Genomic DNA, 19,272 nt, shown 5'->3' with positions numbered 1-19,272 from the left:
TTCCCTCACACACCTTTTCTTGAAGTGCCCTCCACAGCTTTCGAATGGAATGTCATGCAGTGTGTAATTTGAAGTAGACAGATTGCAGATGCAGTACTTTTCTCTAGATGACATCAACATTTTTTTCTTTGTATTGACAGGACAACTATTTGGTGTGTAAAAAGACCGTGAGGCTGTTGCACATCACATTTTTTTTGAGGTTGTAAAGTGAGTGAAATGGATATAGAGCCCATGTGTGTGAGAGTCAAGGGCTTACGGCCATACCACTCTGAACACGCCCGATCTCGTCTGATCTCGGAAGCTTAGCAGGGTCGGGCCTGGTTAGTACTTGGATGGAAGACCGCCTGGGAATACCAGGTGCTGTAAGCTTTTTTGTTTCATTGTGAGGAAAGGGCCGCTTTGAGTCTTTGGGGACCAGCATGAGCGAGCTTCCCTCACACACCTTTTCTTGAAGCGCCCTCTGCAGCTTTGGAATGGAATTTCATGCAGTGGTTAATTTGAAGAAGACAGATGGCAGATGCAGTACTTTTCTCTCGATGACATCAACATTCTTTTCTTTTATTGACAGGACACCGATTTGGTGTGTAAAAAGACCGTGAGGCTGTTGCGCATCACTTTTTTTCTGAGGTTGTAAATTGTGTGAAATGGATATAGAGCCCATGTGTGTGAGAGTCAAGGGCTTACGGCCATACCACTCTGAACACGCCTGATCTCGTCTGATCTCGGAAGCTTAGCAGGGTCGGGCCTGGTTAGTACTTGGATGGAAGACCGCTTGGGAATACCAGGTGCTGTAAGCTTTTTTGTTTCATTGTGAGGAAAGGGCCGCTTTGAGACTTTGGGGACCAGCATGAGCGAGCTTCCCTCACACACCTTTTCTTGAAGGGCCCTCTGCAGCTTTGGAATGGAATTTCATGCAGTGGTTAATTTGAAGAAGACAGATGGCAGATGCAGTACTTTTCTCTCGATGACATCAACATTCTTTTGTTTTATTGACAGGACACCGATTTGGCATGTGAAAAGACCCTGAGGCTGTTGCGCATCACTTTTTTTCTGAGGTTGTAAAGTGTGTGAAATGGATATAGAGCCCATGTGTGTGAGAGTCAAGAGCTTACGGCCATACCACTCTGAACACGTCTGATCTCGGAAGCTAAGCATGGTTGGGCCTGGTTAGTACTTGGATGGGAGACCGCCTGGGAATACCAGGTGTTGTAAGCTTTTTTGTTTCATTGTGAGGAAAGGGCAGCTTTGAGTGTTTGGGGACCAGCATGAGCGAGCTTCCCTCACACACCTTTTCTTGAAGCGCCCTCCACAGCTTTCGAATGGAATGTCATGCAGTGTGTAATTTGAAGTAGACAGATTGCAGATGCAGTACTTTTCTCTAGATGACATCAACATTCTTTTCTTTGTATTGACAGGACAACTATTTGGTGTGTAAAAAGACCCTGAGGCTGTTGCACATCACATTTTTTTTGAGGTTGTAAAGTGAGTGAAATGGATATAGAGCCCATGTGTGTGAGAGTCAAGGGCTTACGGCCATACCACTCTGAACACGCCCGATCTCGTCTGATCTCGGAAGCTTAGCAGGGTCGGGCCTGGTTAGTACTTGGATGGAAGACCGCCTGGGAATACCAGGTGCTGTAAGCTTTTTTATTTCTTTGTGAGGAAAGGGCAGCTTTGAGTCTTTGGGGACCAGCATGAGCGAGCTTCCCTCACACACCTTTTCTTGAAGTGCCCTCCACAGCTTTCGAATGGAATGTCATGCAGTGTGTAATTTGAAGTAGACAGATTGCAGATGCAGTACTTTTCTCTAGATGACATCAACATTTTTTTCTTTGTATTTACAGGACAACTATTTGGTGTGTAAAAAGACCGTGAGGCTGTTGCACATCACATTTTTTTTGAGGTTGTAAAGTGAGTGAAATGGATATAGAGCCCATGTGTGTGAGAGTCAAGGGCTTACGGCCATACCACTCTGAACACGCCCGATCTCGTCTGATCTCGGAAGCTTAGCAGGGTCGGGCCTGGTTAGTACTTGGATGGAAGACCGCCTGGGAATACCAGGTGCTGTAAGCTTTTTTGTTTCATTGTGAGGAAAGGGCCGCTTTGAGTCTTTGGGGACCAGCATGAGCGAGCTTCCCTCACACACCTTTTCTTGAAGCGCCCTCTGCAGCTTTGGAATGGAATTTCATGCAGTGGTTAATTTGAAGAAGACAGATGGCAGATGCAGTACTTTTCTCTCGATGACATCAACATTCTTTTCTTTTATTGACAGGACACCCATTTGGTGTGTAAAAAGACCGTGAGGCTGTTGCGCATCACTTTTTTTCTGAGGTTGTAAATTGTGTGAAATGGATATAGAGCCCATGTGTGTGAGAGTCAAGGGCTTACGGCCATACCACTCTGAACACGCCCGATCTCGTCTGATCTCGGAAGCTTAGCAGGGTCGGGCCTGGTTAGTACTTGGATGGAAGACCGCCTGGGAATACCAGGTGCTGTAAGCTTTTTTGTTTCATTGTGAGGAAAGGGCCGCTTTGAGACTTTGGGGACCAGCATGAGCGAGCTTCCCTCACACACCTTTTCTTGAAGGGCCCTCTGCAGCTTTGGAATGGAATTTCATGCAGTGGTTAATTTGAAGAAGACAGATGGCAGATGCAGTACTTTTCTCTCGATGACATCAACATTCTTTTGTTTTATTGACAGGACACCGATTTGGCGTGTGAAAAGACCCTGAGGCTGTTGCGCATCACTTTTTTTCTGAGGTTGTAAAGTGTGTGAAATGGATATAGAGCCCATGTGTGTCAGAGTCAAAGGCTTATGGCCATACCACTCTGAACACGCCCGATCTCGTCTGATCTCGGAAGCCAAGCAGGGTCGGGCCTGGTTAGTACTTGGATGGAAGACCGCCTGGGAATACCAGATGCTGTAAGCTTTTTTATTTCTTTGTGAGGAAAGGGCAGCTTTGAGTCTTTGGGGACCAGCATGAGCGAGCTTCCCTCACACACCTTTTCTTGAAGTGCCCTCCACAGCTTTCGAATGGAATGTCATGCAGTGTGTAATTTGAAGTAGACAGATTGCAGATGCAGTACTTTTCTCTCGATGACATCAACATTCTTTTGTTTTATTGACAGGACACCGATTTGGCGTGTGAAAAGACCCTGAGGCTGTTGCGCATCACTTTTTTTCTGAGGTTGTAAAGTGTGTGAAATGGATATAGAGCCCATGTGTGTGAGAGTCAAGAGCTTACGGCCATACCACTCTGAACACGCCCGATCTCGTCTGATCTCGGAAGCTAAGCAGGGTTGGGCCTGGTTAGTACTTGGATGGGAGACCGCCTGGGAAAACCAGGTGTTGTAAGCTTTTTTGTTTCATTGTGAGGAAAGGGCAGCTTTGAGTGTTTGGGGACCAGCATGAGCGAGCTTCCCTCACACACCTTTTCTTGAAGTGCCCTCCACAGCTTTCGAATGGAATGTCATGCAGTGTGTAATTTGAAGTAGACAGATTGCAGATGCAGTACTTTTCTCTCGATGACATCAACATTCTTTTGTTTTATTGACAGGACACCGATTTGGCGTGTGAAAAGACCCTGAGGCTGTTGCGCATCACTTTTTTTCTGAGGTTGTAAAGTGTGTGAAATGGATATAGAGCCCATGTGTGTGAGAGTCAAGAGCTTACGGCCATACCACTCTGAACACGCCCGATCTCGTCTGATCTCGGAAGCTAAGCAGGGTTGGGCCTGGTTAGTACTTGGATGGGAGACCGCCTGGGAATACCAGGTGTTGTAAGCTTTTTTGTTTCATTGTGAGGAAAGGGCAGCTTTGAGTGTTTGGGGACCAGCATGAGCGAGCTTCCCTCACACACCTTTTCTTGAAGCGCCCTCCACAGCTTTCGAATGGAATGTCATGCAGTGGTTAATTTGAAGTAGACAGATGGCAGATGCAGTACTTTTCTCTAGATGACATCAACATTCTTTTCTTTTATTGACAGGACACAGATTTGGCGTGTGAAAAGACCCTGAGGCTGTTGCGCATCACTTTTTTTCTGAGGTTGTAAAGTGTGTGAAATGGATATAGAGCCCATGTGTGTGAGTGTCAAGAGCTTACGCCTAACCACTCTGAACACGCCCGATCTCGTCTGATCTCGGAAGCTAAGCAGGGTCGGGCCTGGTTAGTACTTGGATGGAAGACCGCCTGGGAATACCAGGTGCTGTAAGCTTTTTTATTTCTTTGTGAGGAAAGGGCAGCTTTGAGTCTTTGGGGACCAGCATGAGCGAGCTTCCCTCACACACCTTTTCTTGAAGCGCCCTCCACAGCTTTGGAATGGAATGTCATGCAGTGGTTAATTTGAAGTAGACAGATTGCAGATGCAGTACTTTTCTCTAGATGACATCAACATTCTTTTCTTTTATTGACAGGACACCTATTTGGCGTGTGAAAAGACCCTGAGGCTGTTGCGCTTCACTTTTTTTCTGAGGTTGTAAATTGTGTGAAATGGATATAGAGCCCATGTGTGTCAGAGTCAAGGGCTTACGGCCATACCACTCTGAACACGCATGCGCCAATCAGACGGTACGCTGACAGCACGACACACGGAGGTCGCGGACTCCGCTTTTCCCATTTCTTTCGTTTTTTTCAGCCTTTTTCATTGTTCTTCCTTATTTTCCGTGCATTTTTGGTTCGTTTTTAGAGTGAACATTTTTTCCCCCCGACAGTTTTTATACTGATCGGGGGAGGTCAATTTGAGTTTTTTTTTTTCCTAATGGAAAACTTTCGGACGGACGAAATGGATTTGAACTCTTCAAACGGATTTCAGATTACGAGCATGGAAAACGGACTTGACATAAACGCACAAACAGGTGAAGAAAATGAAAAATGGTTGCTTGTTAAAAGAAACAATCAGAAACGAAACATGAAGAAGTCGGAAGGAAAACTGCCGGAGGGAAATGCGAGAGCGGCTTCCGCAGCGACAGCGGGGGAAAGACGGCGAGCAGCGGCTGATTCAGAGGAGATGAGCGCTGGAGCCGGTCCACAGGCAACGAGAGCTGGTGGCCTGAAGAACAGAGCTGAAGACGTGGTTCCGAGAAGACCTGGGCAGCGAGAAGCTACTGGAGAGGCGACGGAGAGTGAGAGAGAATTGGCGGCGGAAAGAGATGCGGCGTCTGGTGGGGAAAGGCAGCTGCAGCAGCGACATGGAGCGGCGAAATCTGCGGGTGGCGACCACAAGTATGACAGAGAACTGACGGTCAGTGTCGAGGTAACTGGGCAGGATGAAGTCCCAGTTCTCGAATTAATGAGATGCATAAGAGCACTGTGTGGAGGTTTAATAGCCTGTAGGGCGACAGGGCCGCAGAAATATGAAATTACCATGTCACACATCAAAGGGAAAGAGAGAATCCTAGATGGTTTCAAAATTGGGGACAACACAGTGCATGTCAAAGATCTGTGTAATGATGAACTCATGGTTTCTTTTTTAAGCTTACCAGCTTACATCAGAGATGAGGAAATTTTACAAAAGCTAGAAGGGTGGGGAGTCTCAGCTGCATCAACTATAAGGAGGAGGATGTGGCCGGGTACGCAAATTGCTGATGGGACGCGGTTTCTCAAAGTAAAGTTTACAGATAAAGTCCAATCTCTGCCTTATTCAGCACGGTTTGACACAGCAATGGGACCGGAATATTTCAGGGTCATACATGATAGGCAGGCTAGGGTGTGTAGGATGTGCCTCCAGCCGGGGCACATCCTAAGGGACTGTCCTGAGTTCTCCTGCCATAAGTGTGGTGTCCAGGGGCATTATGCAAGGGAGTGCAACAGGAAACCTAATAAGATACAGAAATGTGAGGTGTGTTGGAACAAAATTGATGAATGTAATTGTAATTATAGTGATGAGGATATTGTGGTGGAATCTGGATCTGAGGAGCTGTACAGTGAGATGGAAGGTTTAAGTGAGGGAGGAACGGAGGATGAGGAGGAAGATGACGAGGTGGGTAGTGGCGCCGCCAAGCAGGCTGCTGGTGAGGGTTACGCCCCTCAGAGAACCCAGAGCCCTCCTAAAGTGGTGCAGAGCCCAGGCACAAGGCTTGGTTCAAGTCTGAATGACATGAGCACTGACTCAGGCCCACAGCAGAGAGGAAAGGATGGAGGAGGAAACGGGTCCGAAAAGGAGCCGGAGCCTTCTCAACTCCTGGAATCAATGGAGGTGGGAGATACCCCAAGAGAATTGCAGCCGGCGGCAGCCACATCCACCAGGGTACCTACCTTAAATGTGCCCTCCACCTTCCCTCCTCAGAGTAGATCAAACAGTGACTCGGAAATGGACTTTGCCACAATCAAAAATATTCGGAAAAAGCACACCTCAATAAAAGATGCTGCGATGAAGAAAAAACAGAAGAAAGAAGGAGGGAGAGGTAAAAAATCTTGAGGGAAAATTGGCTGTTTAAAGGTTTTTTTGGTCTGACCATGTTTCTGCTGCACTCCCTTAATGTCAATGGACTCCGCACTTATGGCAGGATGACCGCCATTTTACTTAAAAGCAAGTGTGACATTCTCTGCTTACAGGAGACAAGGTGGGAAGGGGATAGCGTGGCGGCAGCAAGCAAAATGTGGGAAGGAGATGTCTTTTTTAGCAACGGCACAAGTAAATCTTGTGGCGTAGCTATTTTAGTAAAAAAGACTATAAGTACCAATAGCAAGTTAATATATCATGACAAGAAAGGTAGAATACTTATTATAGATGTTTGCATAAACAATAGAACATACAGAATTGTTAACATATATGCCAGTAACTGTGAAAAGGAAAGGAAAATGTTTCTAAATAGTATAAGCAGATGGATAGATCATAGAACCATAATAATAGGAGATTTCAATATCGCATTAACTAAGGATGTTATATCAATTAACAATGTATACAAGAATGACACAAGCAGAACTGAGCTATATAATTTAATGAATATTCACAATTTGACAGATGTATGGAGAATTCACAACCCATTCAAGAAAGAGTACTCCAGAAGACAGGTTGTGCAGGGAAAAATGAAACAAGCCAGAATAGATTTATGTCTAGCGGCCCCTGAAGCAACAAAACAGATCAATAAAATACAATATAATTATAACGCATGGAGTGATCACGCAACAATTGAGTGTTACTTGGGTGCTGCAGGAGGTTTCAGGGGGGGAGGTACCTGGTGCCTCAACTCCAGCCTCCTGGCAGATTCAACTTACGTTAAAAAAATCACAAAACTGCTTGATTATGCAAAAATTGAAATGAAAATAGAAAATAATTTTATAGAAAAGTGGGAAATTCTAAAGCAAAGAATTAAAAGAAGTAGTATAAATTATAGTAAAGAGAAAAAGTGGAGAGAGGAGCTGGAAGAAAATCGACTAAGAAAATTAATCAATCATGAAATAGCATTATTTGATAAAGAACCTAACAGAAACACAGAAAACTATGAATTATATAAAGCAAAACTAGGAAACATAGAAAAAATAAAATGCAGAGGTGCAATGATAAGAAGCAGAGTTAAAAATTTAGTAGAAGGAGAAAAATGCACCGCATATTTTTTGGGGCTCGAAAAGCAAAAACAAAACAAAACTATAATAGAAAAAATCAACGATATAACTGGAAAAGAATATGACGATCAAGAAAATATACTAAGAGTAACTACAGAGTTTTATAAAGAATTATTTGATAATGGATATAGCAATAGCGAAGAGGTAGACAAGTTGTTATCAAATATCCAAACTAGTATTTCAGTGGAGGATAAGGAATGGTCTGATGCACAAATTACTATTAATGAGATAAAGACGGCAATAGATAGCTTAAATAAAAACAAAAGTCCAGGGGTAGATGGTTTAACAGCAGAATTTTATATTTGTTTCAAAGAGCAGATAGCTCCCCTGTTGCTGTCATTGTACCACTCAATGGAACGGGAACAGAGAACATCCAATACATTCACTGCAGGAATAATTTCACTTATCTACAAAAATAAAGGTTCAAAACAGGATATAACAAACTATAGACCAATAAGTTTACTCAATACAGATTACAAGATACTGACCAAAACACTGGCAAACAGGCTTAAACTTACAATAGGAACCATTATTGGTAATACACAGGCATACGGCATACCAGATAGAGACATCATAGATACGATCCTTACAATAAAGGATACCGTCAGGACAATGGCAGCACAGGGGGGGTATCTGCTCGGAATTGATTTGGAGAAAGCATTCGACAGAGTAGAACATCTTTTCTTATATAAAACTTTAAAAAGATTTGGATACGGTGAAGGCTTTATTAGATGGATTAAATTATTATACGATAACGCATACAGTCAAATAAAGATAAATGGACAACTAACAGAAAAGATCAAATTAAAAAGATCGGTAAGGCAAGGATGCCCGCTTTCAGCTCTTTTATACAGTATTGTTGCTGAGCCACTAGCTTTAAGTATAATGAATGATAAGAATATTATAGGTATAAAAACATATAGAGACAAAGTCGTTAAAATAGCACAATTTGCGGATGATATCAATATAATGTTTAAAAATGAAGAAAATTTAAATTATATTATAAAACATCTAGAAAGATATGAAAAAGCATCAGGAGCTAAGGTTAACAGAAATAAGTCAGAAATGATGGAATTCGGTAAAAATAGTTTAAAAAATAATTGGGGTTTTAGCACTAAAGAATACAGGAAAATACTGGGTGTATACATTGGTAAAAATGAAGGGGAAGCCAGGGACTTAGGGTGGAGAGAACTTGTAAAAAAGGTAGAAAATACACTTAATTTATGGAGAAGTAGGGGTTTAAGCCTGAGAGGAAAGGTAATTGTCATCAATGCCTTAATACTGTCAAAAATTAATCATGTTTTGGGGGCCTGTGAGCTACCGCAGTGGGCACTAAATTCGCTCAATGAAGCGATCTCCTCCTTCCTTTGGAGGGGAAAGGGAAATTCGATCGCTCATCGGGTGATAATTGCTAATAAAAGGGAGGGGGGATTAGGACTAATTGACATCAGTGCAAAAAAAGATGCACTCAGGGCCAAATTAGTTAGAAATTTTCTCGATTGGAACAGGCAGTACCCCTGGGAGGACACAATGGCGGGCTACCTGGCTGAGTACGGGGAGGGGGAGAAACTCCCTCTTTATCACCTCCTTCCTGGGAAAAGCCATGGCTCGCTACCGATGTTCTACCAGGAGGTGCTAGAGGCATGGGGCAAATTCCTGCCCCACCTCAGGCCTAAGTGCAGTCAGAAAAGTCATGTGCTGCAGTTACCTTTTCTCGAAAGCACCTTTTTCACACACAATGGTAGGACACTTAAATGCAGGGCACTTCAGCAACATAATATAACAAGGGTCGGTCAAGTGGTGGGGGAAAGGGGTCTGTTCAGTCTCAGGAAAGTCACAACGCAACTCAAAAAAACAGGGACACCGTGCAGAAAGGATTACCTAAATGGACTAGGTAACAAAATCAACAGAAACATAACCTCACTGTGGAGAAACTTAATCATCACGGACAAATCGAGAGCAGACCCCGAACTCCCACCGCTTGAGCTTGTCACACAGTACACAGGGAAAGAGCTGTCACAGGTGAAAACAAAGGACTGGTACACCATAGGGATTAACTCAATTAAACGCACTCCAAAAGCAGAAAAACACTGGGCACAATTATTCAAGGGAATACCGATAGGAAAAATCTGGCGAAACCTTAACATACCTTACATGGACAGCAATACTTTCAAGCTAGAATTCAATATCAGACACAGGAGAATTTTCACAGGAATCAAATTACACCAGATTAATAAGGAAAACTACAGTAGGACATGCCAAATCTGCAATAAAGAACCGGAAGACCAGGAGCATCTATTCATCAACTGCAAGGAATCGGATAAATTCAGGAATTTCATAAGGATGCTACTGCAAGAGCACTGCAATTTCAGTTTGACAGATGAAACACTATGGACATGGACTCTTCTCTTTGGTACAACACTGAAACAAAAGGATCAGAACAGGACTCTCATAAATACCATACTCACTTTTGCAAAAAAAGCAATATGGACAACTAGAAACTACGCTCTCTATGAAAAGAAGAAAATAAACATATTTGGGTTTTTTTACACAACACTCTTGACGAACCTACAAATCTTACATGACATGGACAAGGATATTTTTGAAAACACTTTCGGCAGGAAAAACACATTTTTCAACATAGCAAATGGCAAAATTGAAATAAACAAGATTGACAATGGTATGTTTTCTCTTCAAATTCCCAGCTAAGTAGTCTCTTTTTTTATCAAGCAAAGTATTTTTAAAATTTAATAAAGGGGTGAGCAAATTGGGTGGTTTATGTTTGGGTGTGTTTAACATTTCATTTTGATAAAATTTCATAAAAAAAAAAAAAAAAATTTGTGTGTGTGACACTTCACGACAGGAATTTGTTCTTTTTAGTCCCATGAGTTTTTTTTCTCTCTTTAATTTTTATTTATTTTTTTGGAATGACCTGCATTGCTCCAGTGGCTGTAGGCCCATAGTGTTGGTTTATTTGTCTAAATTTAACTTAATTAAAAAAAAAAAACAAAAAACCTCTGATGGTGTTTTCATCAAGTTCGAGGTGTATCAAGGGTGGGGTTTTTTTTTGGTAAGATTTCTTTCCTGAAGGAATTTATTTTTTATATAATTGTTAAATTTTGTCATGTAAATAAGAATGTACAGTTGGTAAAAATGTATGCTGTATTTTTGATAATAAAAGACAAAAAAAAAAAAACACACGCCCGATCTCGTCTGATCTCGGAAGCTAAGCAGGGTCGGGCCTGGTTAGTACTTGGATGGGAGACCGCTTGGGAATACCAGGTGCTGTAAGCTTTTTTGTTTCATTGTGAGGAAAGGGCAGCTTTGAGTCTTTGGGGACCAGCATGAGCGAGCTTCCCTCACACACCTTTTTTTGAAGCGCCCTCCGCAGCTTTGGAATGGAATTTCATGCAGTGTGTAATTTGAAGTAGACAGATGGCAGATGCAGTACTTTTCTCTAGATGACATCAACATTCTTTTCTTTTATAGACAGGACACCCATTTGGTGCTTGAAAAGACCCTGAGGCTGTTCCGCATCACTTTTTTTCTGAGGTTGTAAAGTGAGTGAAATGGATATAGAGCCCATGTGTGTCAGAGTCAAGGGCTTACGGCCATACCACTCTGAACACGCCCGATCTCATCTGATCTCAGAAGCTAAGCAGGGTCGGGCCTGGTTAGTACTTGGATGGGAGACTGCCTGGGAATACCAGTAGCTGTAAGCTTTTTTGTTTCTTTGTGAGGAAAGGGCAGCTTTGAGTCTTTGGGGACCAGCATGAGCGAGCTTCCCTCACACACCTTTTCTTGAAGCACCCTCCGCAGCTTTGGAATGGAATGTCATGCAGTGTGTAATTTGAAGTAGACAGATGGCAGATGCAGTACTTTTCTCTAGATGACATCAACATTCTTTTCTTTGTATTGACTGGACAGCTATTTGGCGTGTGAAAAGACCGTGAGGCTTTTGCACATCACTTTTTTTCTGAGGTTTTAAAGTGAGTGAAATGGATATAGAGCCCATGTGTGTCAGAGTCAGGGGCATAGCTTAGCAAAACATAGCTTAGCAAAACAAACAGGAACAAAAAGCTGGAGGTGGTCAGAGCTCCAAGTTGGGACGCTGATATTAAAGTAGGAGATGAACACATCCAGGTTAGCCATCACTCTCAGAACCTGCTACTTTACCTCTTCAGAATGTAGCAGCATAGCATAGCTTCATCTCACCAGTTAGTGGCCCACTTTGATGTCTGGGATATGAGGTTAAAGGTTCTTTACAGCTCTGAATGAAGGGTTTATAAAGTGTTAACAATGCCATAAATAACACAAGCATTCAGTAATCCTTGATAAAAGGAGACTCACCATCAAGTTGGACAAGTTGAAGAACAAAAGGACTTCTCCACTATCACATTTATCCTCTCTCTCTCTCTGCGTGGACACAACAAATGAGCTGGTTCAGAGACACGAGGCAAAAAAAGCTGGATGAACTCTTCTTCATTCCAAAAATGACTTCACCCTTGAACACTGACGTCAGGTCATTTTATAGGGTCCTCCATTTTTTCATTTATGTGACGTTGCATATTGGGAAATAATTAATTATAAAAAAAATACTATATTTTGATGAAAACTATATTTGATCAGGAAAACTACATTGGGTCAAATAAATCCATCGTTAGTGACGGTGTTACTAATTTTAACTTTAGTGCTCTGGTGCTGATTGCCTCATTAAGATCTTCATGAAGAAATAAACTGAAATTTGTAAAAAAAAAATTTTTTTTTTTTTACAGAGTTGCCAGTTTGAGCATTGAATCTTTCTTTGTGTTGAGAACAAACCCTCAAAGCCTTCATGTTTCAGTTTGCTTCACAGCTAACAGACAAAAACCTCTTAGCCTGGTTCTGGTAGTCCAGGTTTAAACACCAACACAAGGATTTTATGCTGATTTCTTCACATGAAGCTGAAATCTAGACTTCGAGTGTTCATGTGAGGTTACAGCTTCATGCCTATTTAGTTTTCAACAAATATTAAGTCACTTTAATGCATTGAGCTCACTAACGAACTTTAGTCTCAGTAGCTGAATCTGTTAGGGGGAAGGCAGTGTGGACCGGCAGGAGCCTCCTACAAAATGCAATGGAGAGAAGAAGAAATCCTGAGGAGTCGCTATGAGATTGAAGTGTTAAAGACGTGGCTCCTTTGGTGGTGATAGGATTTGAGCTACTGACTCTATTTTTAGTTTATTTCAATGTTATTGCAAACATCAGCTTCTCACTTATCAGCTAGCAAGTAAACAACAGTATTGTTCAGTGTGCTAGCTGAAGTAGACCGAGCGGTCAGTTGAGTCTTTATTTCCATGTGTGCTCATGGTAGCAGGGGTTTAGATTTCCAAATGTAACCCTTTTACCACCGGCTCCAATATTAAAACCCACCTTAGGCTTACAGGGAACACTTTAACTCATTTCAAATATCTTGTATGGTAAAAGTCCCATCTGGAATAATTCATATCAATCTAAGGCAATGTATGATTCTCACTCTAAAATATTCAACTGGAAGCTATGGGGAGAACACTTGACCTTTAAACTCTGCTGTAAAGCTTCAGTAACAACACACAAATTCAATGAAACAACACAAGATTTCAGTTTAGAAAATGTATTAAAGGCTTGCAGAAAAACACATTCAAACCTTGAATAAACAAGACTATAGAAAATAATAAAGAAGAACCCCGGGGTATATTGTTTGTCTCTCTTTCAACTGTCTAATTTTATTTCGAGTGCACTCTTGTTTACTTTCGTTGGCCCGCTTTAGTTGGAGCTCATGATGGAAACCTTTACCAGATCCCCCCGTGTGTCGGTGAAGTCAACAATACCGGACCGCAGCCGATGAATCCCTCGCTCGTTGTGGCAGCAACCGTCCCGCTCGCAGCAGCCCGCAGCAACAGACCTCCGTGACTCGGCAGCAGCGGCACATCCTCCGGCTCCGTCGGCAACCACGACCCGTCCTCCGACTCCGTCGGCAGCAGTGACGCGTCCTCCGTTAACGACTCTCTCCCGAGGCGACTATCCGAAGCTCCTGTCCCGTCCTTGCAGCGGCGTCTCCCTTCAGCGTGGACAGCGTTAGCCTAGCTCCCGCTAGCTTCTGTAACTGGACTTGCCTGGTGCTCAAAACACAATCGGTGGCGGAGAATCCGACTCACGCACTCCGATCACGTCGGTCAATTACAGTTCACAGTCCGTTACCAATAAAAACTCCTCTCCGACGACACAGTCTCCAAACTCCGATAACCTTACGCCATTCACACGATGCTCCTTCCTCGCGCGCGTTTCTCCCGGAAGTGTAAACACTAAAGGTCATGAACTCACGCACGTAACCTAGCGTAATAGAATTACTTTAACATTTCTGAAAGACATTCACACCCCATGAAATGATTTTTTTTTTAAGTTACTAATTTTAAACAAATTTTATACATTTTAATATCTTCTTCATAACAAATACTAATTTATGTAAATTTTAGCTTAACCATGAACTGGCATTTTGTTCTTAACTTATTCCTATGAAAATCATTAAATAAATACCACTGATTTATCAGAGTATTACATAAACCTAGGATTAAATTAAAGCTGCAGTCAGCGTTGTTTGGGCCTGAGCCTCCTCCCGCCCACCGGGGCCGAGCAGCAGGGGTCGTCCTGAATCCAGTGATGAATTTTATGAAAGTCTTGGGACTTGTACACTGCAAGCAATTGCTGTATGTTGGCCCTGCGATGGACTGTCGAACTGTCCAGGGTGAACCCCGCCTCTCGCCCGTTGATGCTGGGATAGTCTCCAGCCCCCCCGCGACCCTTAATAGTAAGGAATAAGCGGAAGACAACCATGGACGATAAAGCCTTAAGTAGCGAGTAAGGCGATTGTTAAAGGTACCTGAAGCTGGTAGACTTTAGCTGAAGTTAATGCTAATGCTACCTGACATTCTTGCTAGTTTATGAACTTTAATGGCAGGAGAATAAAGGGAACTATGTTCTTTTTCTGTACTGCATCAAACATGGAGGTGAGTTTACTCTCATTTTGTGTATAAAATACTATCACAACATACAGACACAAGGTTTGATGAAACTTCACTATTTGTGAACATTTATTTTAATATATTTTTTCTTTTTGGGGGGGGGGGTGAATGTCCTGTATTATTTTGTTTAATTTGTGCTTTTCTTTCCTGATAGTTCATGGTAGCATTATCAGCTTTAGTCAGTAGAGGGCAGTATGCCCCCTATTGTTGTTTAGTTTGATGTGTCAAATTAATTTGACCTTGTCTGCTGCCTCTTGCAGGTTTCAACTTGAATGAGAAAGTTTTTTATTATCCACCAGTAGCGGCTGGCTCATAGGGGGCGCTGGGGCGCCGCCCCACCAGATGTGGAGAGGAAAATCTCTACATGTATTTATACATATATATGTGCATATGTTTACAATTTTTAGCGTCAATGTCAGCCTTACTTAATTGTGTGTGCCTACATGCAATATGGGTCATTTAAACAACATTTACGCCAACTGACTCATTCAATTAATAGTGAATTTACTCTGATAGACTGTATGGTTGCTAGGGAAAAATAATGAATAATTGGCCAATCAACATCGCCAAATTTAACGGCGTAGGGGCGCTGGAAAAGTCGCCCCTACGCCAACATAAAATGCGTGAAGGTTTGGATTGCTAAAGCTAGCTGAGGAGCCCGCGATATTCTTTTTGCGTAGTGAGATTCCCAGATTTCCGATGCCCTACGAAAAAAAATACCGCGAGAAGTGAGTGAGAGAGAAAATGGTGACAACAACGATCGAAGTTCAAGAGCAGCAGTTTCCACCGATTTCGGTGAGATCCCTTTTAAATTTCCCTTTTGCGAGGAGGACCATGGCGGAAAAAAATCCGCGTTAAGGAGCTGGGACCGGACAAGCCTGAAATCAACATCCAGCTGCAGTCCAAGGAAAAGGCTAAATCCTACAACAGGACTTTTTGCCGGAGCTGGTTTCAGCGCAAGCCGTGGCTGACGGGTTGTGGAGCAGCCAACGCACTTTTTTGCTTCCCCTGCATCCCTTTCAGGAGTGACCGGTGTGATTCAGCATGGACACAGACAGGAATCACTGACCTAAAGCACCTCTCCGAGCGGATTAAGAAACACGAAAGAGCGAAAATTCACATGGAAAACTGCGTGAAGCTAGCGGTTCTATGGAAGATTAGCATAGCAACGCAGCTCGATGACAGTCACCGCATCGCTGTAAGGAAGCACAATGATGAGGTAGATAAGAACCGTAACATCTTATCTAAGATAATTAACTGTTAAATTCTGTGGTGCTTTTGAACTGGCTCTGCGGGGACATGACGAAAGTGATACCTCTGACAACGCTGGAATATTCAGAGGTCCAGTTGACTTGATGGCATCCATTGATCGGGACTTGAGGGAGCACCTTGAAAATGCAACCGTTTTTAAAGGCACCTCGAAGACAGTACAGAACAAGCTCCTGGACTGTATGCTGGCAGTTTTGAGAGAACAGATCCTGGATGAAGTTAAATCGGCAGACTTTTTAGCGATCCAGGCTGATGAAACTACTGACGTTTCAACACAGTGTCAGTTAGTCTTAGTTCTGAGATACATTGACGACCGCCACAATATTCAAGAGCGGTTCTTTGAATTTCTGAAACTGCCCAACACCTGTGCGGATGCAATAGCCAGTGCCTTATTGGAGAGGCTGCACAGCATCCTTTCTGAGGGACAAGAAAAGAAGCTGATTGCCCAGGCCTGTGATGGGGCAGCTGTGATGAGGGGTGCCAAAGGAGGAGTGCAGCGAAAGGTACAAGACATCTATCCAAACGCTCACTATGTTCACTGCTATGCCCATCAGTTAAACCTGATACTGCAGCAAGCAACCTCCCACATCCCTCAGATCAGTCACTTTTTTTCTGACATGGGGGGATTTGCTTCTCTTTTCTCTAAGTCAAGCAAGAGAACTGCAGTGCTTGATGAGATGGTTGCGCACCGACTTCCAAGTGCATCATCAACACGTTGGAACTTCAACAGTCGTGTTAACACAGTTTATGAGCACAAGAAGGATCTGGTGAATTGCTTTCAGGCTATCCGGAACAGTGAAGGGTTTGATAGCCAGACAAAGAGAGAAGCTGGTGGCTATGTGAGAATGCTGGAAGATGAAACTTTTTGTTTTTTACTGGCCCTGTTCCACAAAATCATGCCACATGTGGACATCCTTTACAACCAGCTGCAGAAGAGAAACATTGATGCTGTCTACATGGCAGGAGTCACCCAGACATTCATTGACCACATGCAGGCTATCAGGTATGCTAAATTAATTAATTTGTAGTCTAACCTAAATTTCTCTGTATATGTAGACTTAAATGCTTATATATCATCTTATTTAAAGCATTGATTTATCTGTATAATATAACTGACAGTAATGACATCCACCTTTGGTTTTGTTAATGTATCCCTAACCAGTTTTTAGAACTTACTCATGAAGCTTATGTGTTGGGTCAGGGAGGATGTGCCTACTCTGGCTGAGGATGAGGAGTTCAGGGGACCTGCTCAGGAGCCACCCGCAAAGAGACGCAGAACCTTGGGAGAAGACACACTGCACCATTTGGCACTGGAGGTAAGAACTTGCTTCTTAGTGTGATTTGAATCACATTATTAAATAAAATCAAAATAAGATGTTGGCCATATGATACAGTGGTCCAGACTTAAATGTATATTGTTTTATGATGATATGAATCATTACAGTATGTTTATTACATAATATAGGCTAGCTCATCAGGTCAATGTATGAAGACAAGTGAAGATGCAATAATTCCTATTTTGTATAATTATATCATTGCATAGGTATGTGACACCATTGTGAGCCATGCCAAGGAGAGATTTAGTTTCACCAAGCATCTTGTCAGCGCCACACTCCTGCAAGGAGACCTGTTCCCACAGCACAGCCGAAAGTTCCCAGATTCAGCACTGAAAACCACAGTGGAAGCCTATCCCTCATTGGACAAGGCCAGACTTCAAACAGAGCTGTCTCTGATCTACGGGAACAAAGAGTTTCAGAGTTGCAGTGGTGCACTGGCTCTCTATCAGGTTTTGATGGAAAATAACCTTCAAGACACGTTCACTGAAACTGTAAGTCTGCTCAACATCCTCATCACCACACCAATGACAACGTCAGAATCTGAGAGGTGCTTCTCCACTTTGAAGAGGATAAAAACTTTTCTTACAAATACCATGGCACAAGATCGGCTCAACGCTCTGGCTATGCTCTCCACTGAGAAAAAACTGACACGAAACATTCCTGGTTTCAACACCAGGGTCATTGAGAAATTTGCCTCCCAGAAAGAGAGACGAGCAAAGTTCCTGTACAAATAACTGCTGAATTCAAACACACACCCAGAAAGACTGAAACAAATAGACAGAGAGACATAGGGACAGAGACAGGTAGACGAAGAGAGAAAGAGAGACGGACACAAAGAGAGAGAGACAGAGAGAGACACACACACTAAGAGACAAACAAACAGAGATAGAGACACACAGAGAAAAGGACACAAAGACGGAGACACAGAGAAGGAGACAGAGACAGACACAGATGAACAAAGAGAGAGACAGAGAGAGAGACACACACACATTGTTGATTTGTATTGTATAGATTAAGCTCAAATCACCTTCTGTAAAGTTAACATCATTGTATAATATTTGATCGCATAAAATTTACTGTAGTTGTAAATTGTTGGGGTTTTTTTTGTCTTTGAAACTGTCGATTTTAAGAAGGAAAGTGAATACTATTTTAAAACATTTAATAATTGTCCGGCTGCTCTTTTTGAATGATTATACTAGACGAGGCACGGAAATGTTTTTGGCACACCAGCCCCACCAAGAATTTTTTTCACCAGCCGCCACTGGCTTCTGTCATTTAGTTTCCAGGAAATGTTGATGACACACTGGGATTTCTTGTTCTCCTGCTGTCACTGTCAAGTGCCAGCTTAACATGTGAGAGGTAGCAGGATCCATGCATGTGTTCATGTTTACAGCAGACAAGGAGGAAACCTTGGAGGATTTCAGTGACTTTTAGCAGTGGTTCACACTTCAGGTGTGAAAGCTTCTGAGTATAAAATTTTAAGTGAGCGAGCCAGGAGTTGAACCTAGAATCTTCTGACAGTAGTCAGTCATGCTATCCATTGCACCACCAGCCCTGTGAAAACCTCTTCATGTTCATGTGTACTTGATTTTATAGAAAATCCAAACGATCTGGTGGCATTTTCAGGGGACACAATGGTGCAGTGGTCAGCACTGTGGCCTCACAGCAAGAAGGTTCCAGATTCGAGCCCCAGCTGTGTGAGTCTGCATGTTCTCCCTGTGTCTGTGTGGGTTCTCTCTGGTACTCCAGCTTCCTCCCACAGTCCAAAGACATCAAGAGGAGACGAGGCTCATTGATACTCTAAATTGACTGTAGGTGTGGCTGTGAGTGTGAATGGTTGTCTGTCTCTATGTGTTGGCCCTGTGATGAATTGGTGACACGTCCAGGGTGAACCCCGCCTCTTGTCCAAAGGCTGCTGGGCTAGGCTCCACCCCCACACACAAACCTTGACATATAATCAGTGGAGAAAAAGAAATTAATCTACACTCATGACTGAATCTGTTTTGAGAACTGAACTGGATATAAACTCTGAGAATTCAGAGTAAGGACCAGGAGGATGGGACA

General features: G+C 42.8%; 8 non-coding genes and 3 pseudogenes across 8 annotated transcripts; all 11 read left to right on the top strand.

Annotated features, from left to right (window-relative positions):
• Positions 1-250: 250 nt before the first annotated feature.
• LOC147265759 (5S ribosomal RNA) lies at positions 251-369 on the top strand. Its single transcript, XR_015113962.1, has one exon. It is a non-coding gene; the product is annotated as a 5S ribosomal RNA (ribosomal RNA).
• Positions 370-678: 309 nt separating this feature from the next.
• On the top strand, positions 679-797 carry LOC147265758 (5S ribosomal RNA). The gene has a single exon (XR_015114817.1). It is a non-coding gene; the product is annotated as a 5S ribosomal RNA (ribosomal RNA).
• Positions 798-1,106: 309 nt separating this feature from the next.
• LOC147265757 (5S ribosomal RNA) lies at positions 1,107-1,215 on the top strand (annotated as a pseudogene).
• Positions 1,216-1,525: 310 nt separating this feature from the next.
• Positions 1,526-1,644, top strand: LOC147265756 (5S ribosomal RNA). Its single transcript, XR_015113961.1, has one exon. It is a non-coding gene; the product is annotated as a 5S ribosomal RNA (ribosomal RNA).
• A 310-nt stretch (positions 1,645-1,954) lies between these two features.
• LOC147265755 (5S ribosomal RNA) lies at positions 1,955-2,073 on the top strand. Its single transcript, XR_015113960.1, has one exon. It is a non-coding gene; the product is annotated as a 5S ribosomal RNA (ribosomal RNA).
• Positions 2,074-2,382: 309 nt separating this feature from the next.
• LOC147265754 (5S ribosomal RNA) lies at positions 2,383-2,501 on the top strand. The gene has a single exon (XR_015113959.1). It is a non-coding gene; the product is annotated as a 5S ribosomal RNA (ribosomal RNA).
• A 309-nt stretch (positions 2,502-2,810) lies between these two features.
• Positions 2,811-2,929, top strand: LOC147265753 (5S ribosomal RNA). Its single transcript, XR_015114878.1, has one exon. It is a non-coding gene; the product is annotated as a 5S ribosomal RNA (ribosomal RNA).
• A 309-nt stretch (positions 2,930-3,238) lies between these two features.
• LOC147265752 (5S ribosomal RNA) lies at positions 3,239-3,357 on the top strand. Its single transcript, XR_015115501.1, has one exon. It is a non-coding gene; the product is annotated as a 5S ribosomal RNA (ribosomal RNA).
• Positions 3,358-3,666: 309 nt separating this feature from the next.
• LOC147265751 (5S ribosomal RNA) lies at positions 3,667-3,785 on the top strand. The gene has a single exon (XR_015115505.1). It is a non-coding gene; the product is annotated as a 5S ribosomal RNA (ribosomal RNA).
• Positions 3,786-4,094: 309 nt separating this feature from the next.
• On the top strand, positions 4,095-4,212 carry LOC147265750 (5S ribosomal RNA; annotated as a pseudogene).
• Positions 4,213-11,165: 6,953 nt separating this feature from the next.
• LOC147265749 (5S ribosomal RNA) lies at positions 11,166-11,284 on the top strand (annotated as a pseudogene).
• Positions 11,285-19,272: the final 7,988 nt, after the last annotated feature.

Source organism: Aulostomus chinensis, chromosome 4, assembly GCF_037954235.1.
Source record: "Aulostomus chinensis isolate RoL2024-O1b breed Wild chromosome 4, RoL_Achi_v1.0, whole genome shotgun sequence".
Lineage (NCBI taxonomy): Eukaryota > Metazoa > Chordata > Actinopteri > Syngnathiformes > Aulostomidae > Aulostomus > Aulostomus chinensis.
The sequence above is the reverse complement of the archived record's forward strand: the minus strand, read 5'-3'. Positions and strand labels throughout refer to the sequence as shown.